The sequence below is a fragment of the Dasypus novemcinctus genome, chromosome X, assembly GCF_030445035.2.
Source record: "Dasypus novemcinctus isolate mDasNov1 chromosome X, mDasNov1.1.hap2, whole genome shotgun sequence".
Taxonomy (NCBI): domain Eukaryota; kingdom Metazoa; phylum Chordata; class Mammalia; order Cingulata; family Dasypodidae; genus Dasypus; species Dasypus novemcinctus.
The window spans coordinates 71,073,863-71,092,521 of NC_080704.1; the positions used below are offsets into that span (position 1 = coordinate 71,073,863).

The 18,659-nt window shown below is 39.0% G+C and overlaps 1 protein-coding gene, 1 non-coding gene and 1 pseudogene across 14 annotated transcripts in view; 2 read left to right on the forward strand and 1 right to left on the reverse strand.

Annotated features, from left to right (window-relative positions):
• ZC3H12B (zinc finger CCCH-type containing 12B) overlaps window positions 1–18,659 on the forward strand; it is a 786,782-nt gene that overhangs the window by 675,446 nt on the left and 92,677 nt on the right. For 5 of the 13 annotated variants that reach the window (XM_058291728.2, XM_058291732.2, XM_071213164.1 and 2 more), the window contains one exon: window positions 15,043–15,281. The exons of the other annotated variants lie outside the window; for them this stretch is intronic. The gene's annotated coding sequence lies outside the window, so the exon portion shown is untranslated. The remainder of the gene's footprint in view (window positions 1–15,042; window positions 15,282–18,659) is intronic. 13 annotated transcript variants of the gene reach the window in all.
• LOC111759655 (U6 spliceosomal RNA) lies at window positions 3,819–3,922 on the reverse strand. Its single transcript, XR_002793573.1, has one exon. It is a non-coding gene; the product is annotated as a U6 spliceosomal RNA (small nuclear RNA).
• LOC101414644 (putative monooxygenase p33MONOX pseudogene) lies at window positions 7,354–8,069 on the forward strand (annotated as a pseudogene).

The window sequence follows — 18,659 nt, forward strand, 5'->3', positions numbered from 1 at the left end:
GATTTCAGTTCTTCTGAATATATTCCTAACAGTAACACAGTATTGCTGGATCATATGGCAGTTCTATATTCCACTTCTTGAGATACTGCCAAACTATCTTCCACAGAATCTGGACTGTATTCCCACTGACTTTGAAGGAGTGTTCCTGTTTCTCCACATCCTCTCCAGCACTTGTAGTTTTCTATTTTACTAATACTAGCCGTTCTATAAGTTGTGACATGATATCTCATTGCAGTTATGATCTGCATTTCCCTAATAGCTAGTGATGTTGGATATCTTCTCAAGTGCTTTTTGGCCATTTGTATTAATATTTCTTCTTTGGAAAAATGTATATTCAAGCCTTTTGCTTATTTTTAAATGTTTGTCTTTTTTTCATTGAGTTGTACTTTATATAACATGGATATCAAACACTTATCAGATAAATCGTTTCCAAATATTTCTCCCATTGAATAGATTGCTTTTTTACTTTCTTGACAAAATCTTTTGAAGAAAAAAAGGTTTTAATTTTGAAATGGTCCCATTTATCTACTTTTCTCATTGCTTATGTTTTGGGTGTAAGTTTTAAGAAACTACTGCCTAATATAAGATTTTGATATGTACATCACCCCTCTATCAACACTGCATATCTGTGTATTTTTGTGGAATATTTATTACAGATTATGAAAGAACTTCATCTGACTATTACTAACTATGGTCCATAGCCTAAAGTTGGTACATTTTTCCATACACTCCCTATATTTTTAAGATTTATTTGTTTATTTCTCTCCCCTCAACACCCCATTGTCTGTTCTCTGTGTCCATTCACTGTGTGTTCTTCTGTGTCTGCTTGTATTCTCATTAGGTGGCTCCAGGAACCAATCCCAGGACCTTCCAGAGTGGGAGAGAGGTGATCATTCTCTTGCATCACCTCAGCTCCCTGTTCTGCTACATCTCTTATTGTCTCTCCTCTGTGTCTCTTGTTGCATCATCTTCCTGTGCTAGCTCCCTATAATGGTCAGCACTCCTGTGTAGGGCAGCACTCCTGCATAGGGAGCACTTTCACATGGGGCAGCATTCCCATGCGTGGTGGCACTCCTGCATGGGCTGACTCTCTGTGTGGGCCAGCTGTAGCAGTTTAATATTATTGATGAATTCCAAAAAGAAATATTGGATTATGCTTATAATCTGATCTGTACCTGGGCATGAATGAGTTATGATTAGGGTGTTGACTAACCACCCCTTGGTGGGTGGGGACTCACAGATAAAAGGCATGGCCAAGAACAGAGTTGGAGCTTTTTTTTTTTAATTATTTATTTATTATTATTATTATTTTAATTACATTTAAAAAATATGAGGTCCCATTCAACCCCACCGCACCCACCCCCCACTCCCCCCACAGCAACACTCTCTCCCATCATCATGACACATCCATTGCATCTGGTAAGTTCATCTCTGAGCATCACTGCACCCCATAGTCAATGGTCCACATCATAGCCCAGACTCTCTCACGTTCAGAGTTGGAGCTTTTGATGCAAGGGCTTTTAATGTTGGAGTTTTGATATTGGAGTTTGATGCTGAAGACTTAAGCTGAAGCCCCAGGAAGTCAACACACAGAGGAAAAAGAAGCAAGCCCCTGGAAGAAAGGAATCTTGAAACCAGAGAAAAGCAAGCCCCAGGAACATAGGAACCTAGGAAGCCTGAACCCTCACAGATGTCATCAACCATCTTGCTCCAAACAGACCTTGATGAGGGAAGTAACTTATGCTGTATGGCCTGGTATCTGTAAGCTCCTACCCCAAATAAATACCCTTTATTAAAACCAACCAGTTTCTGGTCTTTTGCATCAGCACTGCTTTGGCTGACTAATACACCAGCTCACTGTGTGGGCCAGCTTGCTTTCACCAGGAGGCCCTGGGTATTGCATCCTAGACCTCCTACATGGTAAACAGGAGCCCAATTGCTTGAGCCACATCCATTTCCTGACCCCCTATTACTAACACCATGTATTAGTATTGTACATTTGTTATAGTTCATGAGAGAACACTCTCATATTTTTACTGTTAACTATAGTCCATCTTCCACTACATAGTTCTCTGTGTTATACAGTCCCATGACTTGTACAATCTATCCACAGTGTACACTCAGTGTCTCTCACTTTCATCACAAAGCTGTACAATAATTGCCTCAGTAAATTTTTAACATTTCCCTTAGTGCAAAAGAAAAACTCTCATACCTGTTATTATTGATCCTTAGTGATGATACAGTACCTTCTTTGACATTGATGCAAGAATGTTACAATATTGTTGTTAACTATAGTCCATAAATTACATTGTTTTTCCCATGCATTACCATATTCATACCACCTTGTAATAATGATGTAATTTTGTTCTAATTCATGGAAGAACATTCTTATATTTGTTCTATTAACCACAACCCTCATTTGCCTCTGTGTTCACTATTATTCACTCCCCAGTTTATTCTTTAGCTTTCTTTCAATTGACATTTATATTCCTATACTACGCTTTTCAGCCCCAATCCCATTTATAATCGAGCTGTGTTATACTCACTATAATTTTCAACATCAATTCTATCCATACCCTCACTTATATAGTCAAGCTAATTAAAATTTCTATATGCATTAAGCATCAGCCCGTTCACTGTCCTCATCCTATCTCCTAATAACCCATATTCTAGGTTTTAATTCCATGTTTTTATTCTTCACATTTAATTCATATTAGTAAGACCACACAATATTTGTCCTTTTGTATTTGGATTTTTTCACTCAGCATAATGTCCTCAGGTTTCATCTATGTTGTCATATATGCCCCGATTTCATTCCTTCTTACATCAACAAAGTATTCCATCATATGTATATACCGCATTTTGTTTATCCATTCATTTGTTGAAGGACAAATGGGTTGTTTCCATCTTAAGGCATTTGTGAATAATGCTGCTATGAACATTGGTGTGCAAATGTCTTTTCACATCACTGTTTTCAGTTCTTCTGGATCTGTTCTTAATGGAGGGATTTCTGGATCATACAACAGTTCTATATTTAGCTTTCTGTGAAACCACCAATCTCTCTTCCACAGAGGCTGCACTATTCTACATTCCCACCAACACTGAAGGAGTGTTCCTGTTTCTCCACATCTTCTCCAGCACTTTTTGGTTTCCTTTCTTAAAATAATGGCCATTCTATAAGGTGTGGGATGATATCTCATTGTAGTTTTGATTTGCATTTCCCTAATAGGTAGTGATATATTTTTTTATTTTATTTATTTTATTTCTCTCCCCTTCCCCCCCCCACCCTGGTTGTCTGTTTTCTGTGTCTATTTGCTGTGTCTTCTTTGTCCGCTTCCGTTGTTGTCAGTGGCACAGGAATCTGTGTTTCTTTTTGCTGCATCATCTTGTTGCATCAGCTTTCCATGTGGGCGGTGCCATTCTTGGGCAGGCTGCACTTTCTTTCACACTGGGCAGCTCTGCTTATGGGGTGCACTCCTTGAGCGTGGGGCTCCCCTACGTGGGGGACATCCCTGCGTGGCACAGCACTTCTTGCGTGCATCAGCACTGCACATGGGCCAGCTCCACACCAGTCAAGGAGGCCCGGGGTTTGAACCGCGGACCTCCCATGTGGTAGACAGACACCCTAACCACTGGGCCAAGCCTGCCGCTCAGGTAGTGATATTAATCATTTTTTTCATGTGCTTTCTCACCATTTGTATTTCTTCTTTGGATAAATGTCTGTTTAAATCTTTAGCTCATATTTTAATTGGATTTATTGCTCTTTTATTGAGGAGTTATATGATCTCATTATATAGCATGGAAATCAAACCCTTATCAAAAATATAGAAAACTTAGCAAATTTACATATCATCCTTGTGCAGAGGCTATGTTAATCTCTGTATCATTCCAATTTTAGTATATATACTGCTGAATTGAGCACTACCATAAGATCTATAAGATTATTTCCTACTTATTTTTCTAGAAGTTTTATGGTTTTATATTTTATATTTATGTTCATGACCCATTTGGAGCTAATTTTTCTTTAAGGTGTGAGATAGGGGTCCTTTTTATTTCTTTTTGGATATGGATATCCAGTTCTCCCAGCACCATTTTTTGTCTTTATTTATTATTTTAATGTTACATTCAAAAAATATGAGGTCCCCATATACCCCCAATCCCCCTCACTCCACTCCTCCCCCCATAACAACAATCTCCTCCATCATCATGAGACATTCATTGCATTTGGTGAATACATCTCTGAGCACCACTGCACTCATGGTCAATGGTCCACATCATAGCCCACACTCTCCCACAGTCCACCCAGTGGGCCATGGGAGGACATACAATGTCTGGTAACTGTCCCTGCAGCACCACCCAGGACAACTCCAAGTCCCAGAAACGCCCCCACATCACATCTCTTCCTCCCACTCCCTACCCCCAGCAGCCACCATGGCCACTTTCTCCACATCAATGCCACATTTTCTTTGACTACTAATCACAATAGTTCATGAATAGAATATCAGTAAGTCCACTCTAATCCATACTTTATTCCTCCATCCTGTGGACCTTAGAATGGTTGTGTGCACTCCACATCTATATCAAGAGGGGGCTTAGATTCCACATGGATGACCAGCACCATTTGTTGAATAGACTGTTTTGGCCTAGCTGGGTGGCTGTATTATTCAACCAAAGGGGTGCTGATGTAAAATACTAGACACCTTTGGGATTTTATAAAGGGTATTTATTTGGGGTAGAAGATTACAGTTACCAGACCATAAAGTGTAAGTTACTTCCCTCATCAAAGTCTGTTGCCACGTGTTGGAGCAAGATGGCTCTTAACGTTCAGCCTTCCTCTTCCTCTTCAGACTCCATGGCCAGACTCTTTAGGCTTTGTCTTTCTCCCCAGGGCTTGATTCTGTCTGGGTTCAGCTGCTTTGTTCTCTCCACAAGGCCAGCTGTAAACTGCCAGGTGAATGGCTTGTATTTTTTTTTCTTGGGGCCTTCTCTCCTTCCTTTCGACCAAGCTCCTCTATGTGCTTACTTCCAAGGGGTCCTGCTCAAAAACGCCAAACTCCCTTATCTTTGGGCCCTACTGAAATGGCCCAATCAAAGCCTTAATCATTATTTAATCAAGTAAAAGTAAAACCTCTGAATCCAATACACTCTAATATGCCCAAAGAAAAAGACCAGTTTGGAAACATAATCTAGTATTTCTTTTTGGAATTCATCAATAATATCAAACTGCTACAGTGAGCTTCACAGTCTTGTCAAAAATCACTTGACCATAGATGTGAGGATCTATTTCTTAATTCTCAATTTGATTCCTTTGGTCAATCTATTTTTATGCCAGTACCATTCTGTTTTTATCACTGTACCTTAGTAAAATGCTTTAAAGTCAGGAAGTGAGAGTCCTCCAACTTCATTGTTCTTTTTTCTCTCTCTCTATTTTTTTTAAATGTTACATTCAAAAAATATAAGAAGTGCCCATATACCCCCCCACCCTCCTCTCCCCACTCTTCCCACATCAACAACCTCTTTCATCATGGGACATTCATTTCATTTGGTGAATACATTTAGCAGCACTGCTGCACCACATGGATGATTTACATTGTAGTTTACACTCTCCCCCAGTCCACCCAGTGGTCCATGGCAGGACATACAATGTCCAGCATCTGTCCCTGCAGTACCACCCAGGACAGCTCCAAGTCCTGAAAATGCCCCCATATCATATCTTTTCTTCCCTCTCCCTACGCTCAGTAACTACCATGGCCACTTTCTCCACATCAATACTGCAATTTCTTCCATTACTAATCTCAATAGTTCCACTCTAATCCATACTCTATTCCTCCATCCTGCAGACCCTAGGATATGTCCACTCCATCTGTATATCAAGAGGCGGCTTAGATTCCCCATGGATGATGGATGTATTTCTCCTGCTTGGAGTTGTAGGCACTCTTGGCTCCCTGATGTGGTGGCTGACCTTCTTCACCTCCCTGTTATTTATTTATATTCATTCAAGTACCTTACTCTTCCAAATAAATTAAGGAATATTTTTGAAGTCATATGTATTAGTGTCATTGTATGCTGTCTAAATATGAGTTCTAAAATGCCAATTCTGTATGAATATGTTTCCCAATGTGACTCTTCTAAAGTAAGCATGCAGTTAGTCACACTATTCAGAAAAAGAGACTTTTGTTGCCTTTCTTCTTGTTTGTGTAATTAGAATTGAAGGGTAACTTGAAATCCCTGGTACCCTGGTTGCATATGTAGTCTGTTTTTAAGTTAGTGAGCACAATTACTGCCTAAAGAGTTTGTCAATACTTATAGGTTTACAGCCTTATCTAAATGTAAGGCTTTTTGTTAAACCAAACCTATGGTGGTGTATTCCTCCACTCATGCATATTGAGAACCCACTGTGTTCTATTCACTGTTTGAAGCACTTTCATTACTTATTTTATGAGGTTCTTACAATTATTCTGTGAGATAGCTATCAATATCCTCATTTTACATACAAGAAAATTGAGGGTCCAAGAGAAGAAATTTGGCAAGCTAAAACTTCAAGCATGTTGGAATAGTAGATGAGAGGATGAGCGTATAATTAAAATAATCTCTAGTACTCTTCTGTAATTAGTATTCTTTTTTAAATGTTCTATGTTCTCATGAAAGTTGAGTTGATTTTCTTCTTTTATTTACCAATTAAAATAAGAAAAAGAGTCTGCAAATTCATCCATGAGTGTGTACACATCTCCTTCCTTATCTGGAACACTTCTCTATATTTTTTACCCATACAGGCTGCTTCAATTGCCTGAAGACAATTTTAATGGCTTTCCAGTCTCCCCAGTAGATGGGAGTCCCTTATATTTTGCAGTGAGTAATGCTGAAGAGGTCATACTCTCTTCAGAAGTAGCACTCAGCCTTAGCAAGAAGTGGGGAACTGGAAACACTCCCTTGGTAGAAAGAGAGAGAGAGAGTCCTTTGAAGAGTATTCTTGCATCGAATTAAGATGCCATGTTTCAGGCAACCTGTGCTCTTGGGTTGGTACCTGAGACCTTCGGTGTCGCTGCTGCCACAAATTACCCTTAACATGGCTTGAGTCTGGATTGCATGAGTGCATCACAGCTTCTAGAGAAACATGGGTCCTTGGAACCTATTTAGTGCCAGAGTTCAGGCCATGGGCAGCCTCATGGCAGTGGAGAAGCAGAACCTCTGGATGAACCCTTCCTGGGAAGCTTTGGTAATTTTCAGCAGCTTTACAATGTTCCTCATTAATATCTGTCAGCATAATTTTCAGATCATTTCATTGTGGTGGCAGGGACTCAACTCTGAAATTCCATCTAGAAAAAGCACGTGGATTACAGTCTTTCAGTGGTTTTGAGACAACCAGAAGTATCTGCTCTTGAGACTAGTGGGCCTCTAGGCAAGATGTCCCTGTACATGTGGATGTATCACCAGGCATTCAGCTATGATGATGCCCTCAAGGACCCTACACCCATCACTCTTCCTCCATCAGACATGGACTGCATCTCCTAGAAGCCTGTGACTCCAAGATGGAAGAAGGAGAGGCCAGTGTATTCCTCCCTTGCTGTGATCCTGTCACCTGCCACTGGCATTGCAGACTCAGTGGTTAAAGCTAAATCTACCCATGTCATCAATGGTTATACGATCACAAAATAGACCCAAGAGAGCATTCAGCGTTTTGAGCAAAAGGCAGAGCTGAGAGATGCTGGCTACACACCCCACAAGGGTCTTACCACTGAGGGCACCAAGTACCTTCAAATGGCAGAAGCACTCTACAAAATAAAGGTACAGAGTGAAGAGGTAATTCAAAAAGAAAAGCCCAGTCTACTCCAAGCAGCATACCTCCATCTTCCCCTAAGCAGAAACCCAGTGGTTGGTTCACTTCTGGTTCTTCCACAGCTTTACCTGGCCCAAATTCTAGCATAAAGGATTCCAGAAGTGGGAATAAGGACAGAAATTCATCAGAAAAATTGAGCCTCTTTGGCCCAAGATCCCTCCAGAAATCTGATTTTGGAGGCTTTGCCACACAGGCCTACAGAAGAGTGCAAAAGCGCTCTCCAATGAACTGATCCACATCCAGCCACCCACATGGCTGAGGACCCAGCAGTCTTCAATCCTCACAAGATGATATGCCAATGATAAAGGAGAAAAACATCAGTGTGGACCCACCATCTCAAACACCATGACTTGAATGTGATCATGATCACTAGTTTCTAGAATGCTTTCTATTCCAGGGACTCTGGATCAAGGGCATCTTGCTCACCACCCCCATTTTCCCTTGGTTCTGATGTAGGAAACATATATGTTTTTAAAAAATTCTTTCACTGAGATTAAAGCTGGAGACACAATTGGTTTTTAAAATATATATATATATATATATTACAGAAGTTGTGAACTTACAAAACAATCATGCATATGTGTAGAATTCCCATACAACAACTTTTCACCAACACACCACACTGTTGTGGAATATTTGTTACAAATTATAAGATAATATCATCAGACTATTACCACTAACTATGGTTCATGCCATGCAGTTGGCATATTTTCCCATGCCCCCTATTAACGCAGTACATCTTTAGCATTAATGAAAGAATATTACATTATTTCTGTTTATAATCTATAGGTTACATTAATTGTATTTTGCCCATGTTTCTTCACATTCCACTATGCTTCTGTAAGAAAAAATGAAATTACGACACAATTGGCTTTTAAGAAACGTGAGTACAATGCTTGTCTTTATTGTGTGAAAGAAACCATTTTGTACTGCTTTAGTTTAAAGTTAGACTAACTGATCTTGTGAGTGATGTATTGGGATACTCATTACCTATTTTTGTATCATTTACCCTAGGCAAGAACTTTAATTATTGATTACTAGGTAAATAGTGTTTGTTATGTTCCAAAACCCGGGTGTCTTGATTCCTTTACTATGAGGAATGTGATGATTGACAAACATTTGAGTTGTGGTGTTCACTGACTAGTTTAAAGAACCCTGGCCCTCTTGATGCTGTGCTGCTGCTGTGCTCTGTCCTTGTAGGTGAGGGAGACCTATGATCTGTTTGAGGTCTTGGTACACTTAAGAGCTAGTCTTGGCAGGGACCTCTCTTCCTATTGTGGAAAGTGGACTCTCTTGGCCTTTTTCGGGAGATATAAAGGATCACTGCATCCTGCAACCAGTGCTTCATGCAGTACCTCTTGAGTTGGTACTATTGGAGGGATGTTGCCCTTTGATGTGTTATAGAGCAAACGCTAGGTCTTGCATATCCATTCTTGCACTTTAAAGTGAGATTAATTTTAATTTAACTCCAATTTGTTGGAAAACTTCCTAAGGCAAAAAATTCAGTGTACTGGTTTGGTATAGATTAGTGGATATTTAAGCTTTTTGAAAGTTAGAAAGATGTTAATCACAGTTAGATTGTAGTCTTGAAGTTTGCATGAAACTATTGTCACCCTATTTGATTTCCTTGTTCAGGCTAAGGCCTGAAACCATTTTTTTCCTGGGTCATGGAGGAAATTAAGATTTTCCATACAAAAGAATTTTCCCCAAAATGAGCCACATACCTTGATACATGTACATACCTTACTGAGGAGAGGAAAGAGAGAAACTGGCTTTTTATTTCTTCCCACTGTTACATGTTCAGACATTGTCTTGAGCCCTGTCTCAAATACCTACTGTTTTATGTTTTGGGTATTATCTTTCCTACATAAGGAGCCAAACTTTCTATAGATAGATCCTGGAATATAGGTTGAGCAGAACAATTAATTTATTTGTGTCTTCTGTTATGCTTGTTTCTCTTACTTGTCTTGACAATAAAAACTCTTACTATAAAAAAATGCCATATTTCTCTTTCTCAAAAATTATGTTAAGTAGATAAATTAAACTGGAATTTTTGAGGGCAAAGCCACCATTATTACTACTCATTATTGCCATGACTGAAAATATATGTCTAGAATTATTAAACAATTGGGAACTCTACATATTTGTATTTTCTTTTCAAACTTTTTATTTTGAAATACTTTCAAACTTACAGGATAGTTCCAAAAATAATACAACATTCAGAGAACTCCAACATATGCCCCATCCCAATACCCAGAACCATCAACTCTTAATATTTTGCCACATTTGTCATAGAATTCTATTTATTTTCTAAATATTTTACAGTAGTCTATATATATCATGCCTTTTGAACACTAAATACTGCCATGTACATTTCCTAAGAACAAGGATATTCATTTATGTACCCACCTTAAGCTTGCAATCTATATTCCAATTTTTTCTTATGTTCCAATAATTCCTTGTGGGTATTTTCTCCTCTGAGATTAGATCCAGTTCATGATCATGTATTGCATTTAATTGTCACTGTCTCTTTATCTCTTTACTCTCTCTCTCTTTAAATTGTGGAAACATATATGCAGGGTAAGTTTTCCCATCTCAACTACTCCAGGAAATAGAATTCAGTGAGATTAATTACACTCACAATGTTATGCTAACCTCAACACCTTCCATTCTCAGAATTTTAAATCACTCTAAACAGAAACCCTGCACCCACTATGTATTAACTGCCTCCTCACCACCCCTGCCCCATCCCTTGGTAACCTGAACTCTACTTTCTGTCTCTATGAATTTGCCACAATCTAGCTATTTCACATAAGTGGAATCATAAATAATTGCCCCTTTCTGTCTGAATCATTTCACTCAATATGATGCCTTCAAGACTCATCCATGTAGTAGCTTGTATCAGATTTCATTCCTTTTTTTTTAATTAAAATTATTTATTTTTACAAATTACATTCAAAAAATACGAGGTCCCAATCAACCCCACCGCCCCCATCCCCCACTCCTTTTTAAGGTGAATAATATTCCATTGCAAATGTATACCATATTTTGTTTATCTTTGATCTCCTGGTGTGCATTTGGGTTGCTTTCCAACTTTTGGCTCTTATAAATAATCCTGCTCTGAATGTACATCTATCTGTCCAACTCTCTGCTTTCAATTCTTTTACCTATGAGTGGAACTGCCAGGTTATATGGTAGCTCTTTGTTAGACAGTTTGATGAACTGATGAACTGAATTCCACAATGACTGCATCATTTTACATTCTCATCAGCATGTACTAAGTCCTTGTCATTATTTGTACTTTTCCTTTTGTAAAAGAATAATCAATCTAATGGGTATAAAATGGTATCATATTGTGGATTTCATTTGCATTATGCTATGACTGATTATGCATGAGCTTACTGGTCATTTGTACATTTTCTTTTCAAAAATGTTTGTTGAAGTTCTTTATTCATTTTAAATTGGGTTGTTTGTCTTTTTGTTGCTGAATTGTAGCAGTCCTTTATATAAACTGGATATTTTTTTATTATCTTTTTTTTGAAAGGTACATAGATGACTCACAATATTACATTATCAGAAATACAGTAAATAAGTTCCTGTCTCTTGATAATTAGAGTTTGCCAGTGAAAAAGGCTGCAGTTCAGTTTGTGAATACTGCTTGGGGAACCCAGAAAAAACAAAATGCCCAGAGGTTTAAAATATGGTGGATGTTCAGAAAGATGGAAAAGTCTTCTGGGAGAGTGTATCAAAGTTAAATAAAGAATCAGTACTTGGCATGTAAAAAATTTAAATTTATTTAATTTAGAGAATTTTTCTGAAACTAATAAATCACTCATAAATAAAAAAAATATATATATGAGGTTCCCATATACCCTACACCCCACACTCCCACTCCTCCCACATCAACAACCTCTTTCATCAGTGTGGCACATTCATTGCATTTCATGAATACATTTTTGAACACTGCTACACAGCACGGATTATAGTTTATGTTGTAATTTGCACTCTCCACAAGACCATTCAGTGGATTGTGGCAGGATATATAATGTCCTGCATCTGTCCCTGCAATATCACTCAGGAAACTTGAAGTCCTGAAAATTCCTACATGTCACACCCCTTCTTCCCTCTCCTTACCATCAGCAATTCCCAAGGCCACTGTCTCCACATCAATGATACAATTTTTTCCATTAATGGAGTCACAATAATTCTATAGTAGAATACCAGGAAGTCCACACTTATCCATATTTTATTCCTCCAATCTGAGGATCCTGGGATGGTGATGTCCACTCCACCTCTAAACAGAGAGAGGGCATAGATCCCACATGGCTGATGTATGGGAATTTCCTGCTTGCAGTTGCAGAATCTCTGGGTTCCCTGGTGTGGTGGTTGTCCATCCTCACTTCCCTGTTAGCTGACCTGGGTAGGTCCAACAAACTGGAGAGTATGTGTTGCAACTCTACTGACGATCAGGAACCACCTGGCATGTAGACATTCCAGAGACTCAAGTCTCCTGAGCATATACCAAACCCAGGACCAAACACAAGTTCACTAAATGTGACAGAAGAACGATGTGTAGAGAGTTGACATCTGAGTCCAACTCCAACACACTCAGGAGCACAAGTTTAAAAATAGGGCCCACTGGAAAGACACTGAAATCTAGAGCCATCTGCAATGACTATATGACCTGGGTGTCTCTGTAGCACTCAGGAGAACCTCTGCCTGGGGTTGTATCTACTTTGGCTGTCTGTGGGATCCTGCTGAGATGTGCTTAAGTGCAACACCTCTGATGACCTCCCAACTCATTTTGAAGTCTCTTAGCCATATAAACTCATTTGTCTTTACCATTTCCCCCTATTATTCAAGGTCTTTTCCTCTTTTTTTTTTTTGGTATTTTTTGTCTTTATTTTCTTTTTTTTAATTAATTTTTTTTATTACATTCAGAAAATATGAGGTCCCCATATACACCCATCCCCCTCACTCCACTCCTCCCCCCATAACAACAATCTCCTCCATCATCATGAGACAGTCATTGCATTTGGTGAATACATCTCTGAGCACCACTGCACTTATGGTCAATGGTCCACACCACAGCCCATACGCTCCCACAGTCCACTCAGTGGGCCTTGGGAGGATATACAATGTCTGGTAACTGTCCCTGCAGCACCACCCAGGACAACTCCAAGTTGCGAAAATGCCCCCGCATTACATCTCTTCCTCCCACTCCCTACCCCCAGCAGCCACCATGGCCACTTTCTCCACACTGATGCCACATTTTCTTCAATTGCTAATAACAATAGTTCATCAATAGAATATCAGTAAGTCCACTCTAATCCATACTCTATTCCTCCATCCTGTAGACCGTGGAATGGTTGTGTCCACTCCACATCTATATCAAGAGGGGACTTAGATTCCACATGGATGCTGGATGCAATTCTCCTGCTTTCAGTTGTAGGCAACTCTTGGCTCCCTGGTGTGGTGGTTGACCTTCTTCACCTCCATGTTAGCTGAGTGGAGTAAGTCCAATAAACCAGAGTATAGGAGTTGCAAGTCTGATGAGGTTCAGGGCCTGGCTATCACATGGTCAGTCAAGAAATTCAGGTCCCCTGGGTTTACACTAAACCCCAGAGCCAACTACAGATCCGGTAAAAGTAACAGGAGAGGCTTGTGGACAAAGAACACATCCGAGTCCAGCTCCATCACACAGAAACACAAACTCCAAAGTAGGGCCAACTGACATGGCACTGAACTCAATCTGCCATGACCATAAAACCTGTGGGTCTCTGTTACTTTATATGTCTCTGGGACTCTGCTGATGTGTACAAAAGGGCGGCCCTTCTGATAACTTCCCAGCTCTTAGTGGAGACTCATAGCCAAATAAACTCATTTGTCCTTCCCATTTCCCCCTTTTATTCAGGTCAAAAAAGCATTTTTAACTCCTGGTATTATATGTAGACTGAGATATTCTGCTGGTCTGAGTTGACCCTTTTATTCAAGGTCATTTTCCAGTTACATCATTAGCTGGTACTTGTTAGTAATCCCTTGGCATCAGAGAGGTTCATCCCCAGGAGTCATGTCCCACGCTGGGGGGAAGGAAACATATTTACATATTGAGTTTGGTTTTGAGACTAGCCACATTTGAGCAACACGGAGGCTCTCAGGAGGTAACTCTTAGGCATCCTGCAGCTCTAGGCCATGTTCTTATTTCAGGTGCACAGGCTCACAAGCATAGTCATTAGTATCAAGGACTCATTGTTGGACCTTCCTTCTTTTTTGGTCTTTGCCATTGCACTTGGGGGATTGTTGCTGTTCCTTTAGGGACTGTGATAGAGCTCCCCTGGCTAGGAACTCAGCACTCCCTCAGTTGTTGTTTTTAATTGTATCCACTATGAAAATATGCAAACATTTTTATGTACCCTGGGTATATGCCCTGTAGGACTCCCTGCCAACCATGTGTCCCCTGTCAATAACATCCCACACCAGTATGCTTCCCCTGCCATTGTTGAACCTCTCTGTGATCCAAAACTTCTTCAAAAATGGAGCCAAATATATTGCCAGGTTCCATTAATAGTAAAATGGAATATAGTGATGAGTTTCAAGGTTAGATATAGAATACATAATAATTTAGAAAAATTAAGGTAAAAATAAATTAGGGTATCAAAAAATTAAAAAATACAAAAGCTTTGTTTTTGATGTTTTGCCTTCCATCACTTCAATAAGTGTTGCCCTGTATGCAAATTGGCAAGGCAACTTTATCCATCTTTCCTGTATCTTCGTCCTTTCTTTTTCTTTTTTTCCCTAATTATTAAGCTTGTCTTTACAAAAGTTTTAGATCACAGTAATTCATATATACAATATACAGTACTCCCACATATCCAACATAAAACCCTTTTCCCTTCCACAGCAATAATATTTTTACATATTCATACTATATTTACTGAAACTGATGTACAGATATTGAGACAATAGCTTTCAAACAAGGTAACATTTGTGTTTACATTGTGGTTTATATTTTAGACTATACAATTTTCTAAAATTTTAGTTATCTTATATTTTATATTATGATTTACATTTTTGGCCTATCAGCCCCTATACATTTTTGGTGTAATTAACACGTCTTATATCTATCCTTGCATAATCTTGTGGAACACTTCTATTGCCATTACATTGATTCCATCTATTCAATACCTCTTTCCCTCTCCCCTCAGGGCCCAGAGTGACAGTCAATCTTCATTGCTTGAAGGGCCATATTCAGATATACTTCCAACAATGTTGAGGACTTGACATGCTCGACTGCCCTAACGCATTGGGAACCACCAATCCCTCTATTTGAGAACATCAGTTATTCAAGGTCTTTTTCTAGTTGCATCACCAGCTGGTGCTTGGCAGTATCCCTTGGCACCAGGGAAGCTCATCCTGAGGAGTCATGTCCCACACTGGAGGGAAGGTAATGCATTTACTTGCTGAATTTTGATTAGAGAGTGGCCAAATTGGAGCAACATGGAGGTGATCAGGAGGTAACTCTTACGTACCCTGCTGCTTTAAGCCTAGTTGAAATCTCAAGCACACAGACTCATAAGAACAGTCATCAGTATTAAGAATCAATCATTGAGTCTCACTTGTCTTTGTCCTTGCACTTGGTGGATTGTTGCTTTTCCATTGAGGAATGCAACAGAGCTCCCCAGGATGGGAACTCAGCACTCTCTCAGTTGTCTGCATAACTCTACCCACTATGACGATACCCAAAGAACATCTGAACATACCTATATACCCTATATGCATGCCCTGGAGAACTCCCTCCCACCCATGCACCCCCATCCATGACATTCCAAATCAGTGTTCCTCCCCTACCATAATTGAACCCCTATGGAATCCAAAACTTCTTCAAAAATGAAGCCTAATATATTGTCAAATTAAATTAATAGGAAAATGAAATAGTAATGATAGGTTTAAAGATTAGAAATAGAATACATAATAATTTAGAAAAACTAAAATATAGTAAAAAATAAATTAGAACATTATAAATGAAAAATATTATAACACATTTCTTTGAGGTTTTGCCTTTGTCACTATAATAGGTGCTGCCCTGTATGTACAGTGGAAAGGTTCTCTCTGCAGTTTCTTACCCAGTGTCTTCCTTCATTTTTTAATTTTTTTAATTTTCTGTTTAAAAAGTTTTAGGTTACAGTAAAGTCACATAGAGATTATAGGGGACTCCCATATATGCAACATAACTTTTCATATTCCCCAGCAATGCACTTTTTACATGTGGGTGTTACATTTGCTACAACTGATGTACAGGTATTGAAACATGGCTACCAACCATGGCTCCATTATGGTTTACATTATGGTTTATATTTTAGACTGTATACTTTTATAAATTTTGGCCACATTATGGATTACATTGTAGTGTACATTTTAGACTCTACACTTCTACATATTTTTAGTGAAATTTAACAGGGCCTGTATCCATTGTTGTATGATCTTGCAAGACACTTCCATTGACTCCTGTTACCTCCTCTTCCATCTATTCTATTCCTCTCTCCCACTCTCCTCAGGGCTCACAGTGACAACCAAGCTTGATTGCTTGTAGAGCAAGATTCATAGATATATGCAACTGTGCTGAGGGCTTGACAAACTAGTCTGTTCTTCCCAAATGAGACCCAAAAATGCTCTTGGGAGACACCCTCCACTCTGTTTGAGATAATTAGCCTTTCCCAGGAGGGGGATACAACAGGTTCCTGCTCATTTTATGGGTCTCCACACACTGATAGAACAGACTATGAAAAGATGAGCACTCACACACTCTCTAGAAGCCTGCCCCAGGTGCACCCTGTGCCAGATGCCCCCATCAAACACCTTAAACCAGTAACCCTTTCATAGTATATTTTCTGAAGAGTTTTCTGAACAATATAGTTTCAAACACATACCTGAAAATCTCCCATGTTCACCTGCTCTGCCAACCCTCCCCCAATGTCCATGAAACATCTGACACATCCTTCCAACCCTAGCCCCCCTCAAGCTACAAAGTCCACCCAATAGCATCCCTATGCCCCCATCTAATCCCTTCACTGCCAAACTACTTACCTCTACTTTATCATAGATTTTGCCCATGTGGGCATTAGCTCACAATCTTCCTGTCGTACCCCTATTTCCTGTAAGTCTATCTTTCATTCTCTAGCTCTCTTAGATAGCTTGATTTGCTTAATTCATATCAGAGACGTCATGTAGTATTTGTCCTTCAATGCCTGGGTTGCTTCACTCAACATAAGGTCCTCAAGATTCATCCACGTTATCCCATGTGTTTGTACTGTATTCCTTCTTGTAGCTGAGTAATATTCCATTGTATGTATATACAACATTTTGTTTATCCATTCATCTGTTGATGGGCATTTGGGTTGATTCCAACTTTTGACAATAGTGAGTAATACCGCTATGAACATTGGTGTGCATATATCAGTTTGTGTCCTTGTTTTCATCTCTTCTAGGTACACACCCAGCAGTGGAATTGCTGGGTCTTATGGCAAATCTATAATTGTTTTTTTTTGAAGAACTGTCAAACTGTTCTCCACAATGGTTGGATCCATCTACAGTCCCACCAGCAGTGGATGAGGGTTTCTTTTCTTCCACATCCTCCTCAATCTTTGTAGTCCTGTTTCTTTAATAGCCTCCAGTCTGATGGGTGAAATATGGTACCTCATTGTAGTTTTGATTTGCATTTCCCTAACAGCTAGTGATGTTGGGCATCTTTTCATGTGCTTTTTAGACATTTGTATTTCTTCTTTGGAGAATGTCTTTTCAAATCTCTTGCCCATTTTTTAAAAGTGCTGTTTTTCTTTTTCTTTTTGAGATTTAGGATTTCTATATATACACTGGATACTAGTCCCCTATCATATATATGGTTACCAAATATTTTTTCACATTGGGTAGGATGACTTTTCACTTTCCTGATAACCTCCTTTGAGGTGCAAAAGGTTTTAATTTTGAGGAAGTCCCCTTTATCTATTTTTCTCATAGTTCATGATTTGGGTGTGAAGTTCATGAAGCCATTTCCTATTACAAGGTCCTGTAGTTGCTTCCCTACAATGTCTTCCAAGGTCTTTATGGACTTGACTTTTATATTTAGATCTTTTATCCATCTTGAGTTGATTTTTGCATAAGGTGTGAGATGGTATTCCTTTCTCATTCTTTGGCATATAGATATCCAGTTCTCCAAGCACCATTTGTTGAAGAGGCCACTCTCTCCAAGTTGAGTGGGCTTGGTGGCCTTGTCAAATATCAGATGGCTGTACATGCAAGGGTCTATATCAGAACACTCAATTTCTCTCCATTGTCTGTGTGTCTATCCTTGTACCAATACCATGCTGATTAGATGACCATAGCATTGTAGTATGTTTTAAAGTCAGGTAGTGTGTTTCCTCCATTTTCATTTTTCTTTTTCAATATGTGTTTGGCTATTCAGGGCCTCTTTTCCTTCCAAATTTCATAGTTTTTCTAGTTTATTAAAACATGCTGTGTTGAATATTATTGGGATTCCATTTAATCTGTAGATCAGTTTGGGTAGAAAGACATCTTAATGATATTTACTCTTCCTAGCCATGAACAGGTCATATTCTTCCATTTATTTAAGTCTCCTTTGATTCCCTTTAACAGTGTTATGTAGTTTATTGTGTATGTCTTTTTTATCTTTAGTTAAATTTATTCCTAAGTATTTCACTTTTTATTTACTAAAGCAAATGGCATTTTTCTTGATTTCCTCCTCAGATTTCTCATTATTGGTGTAAAGAAATGCTACTGATTTTTGTGCATTTGTCTTGTAACATGC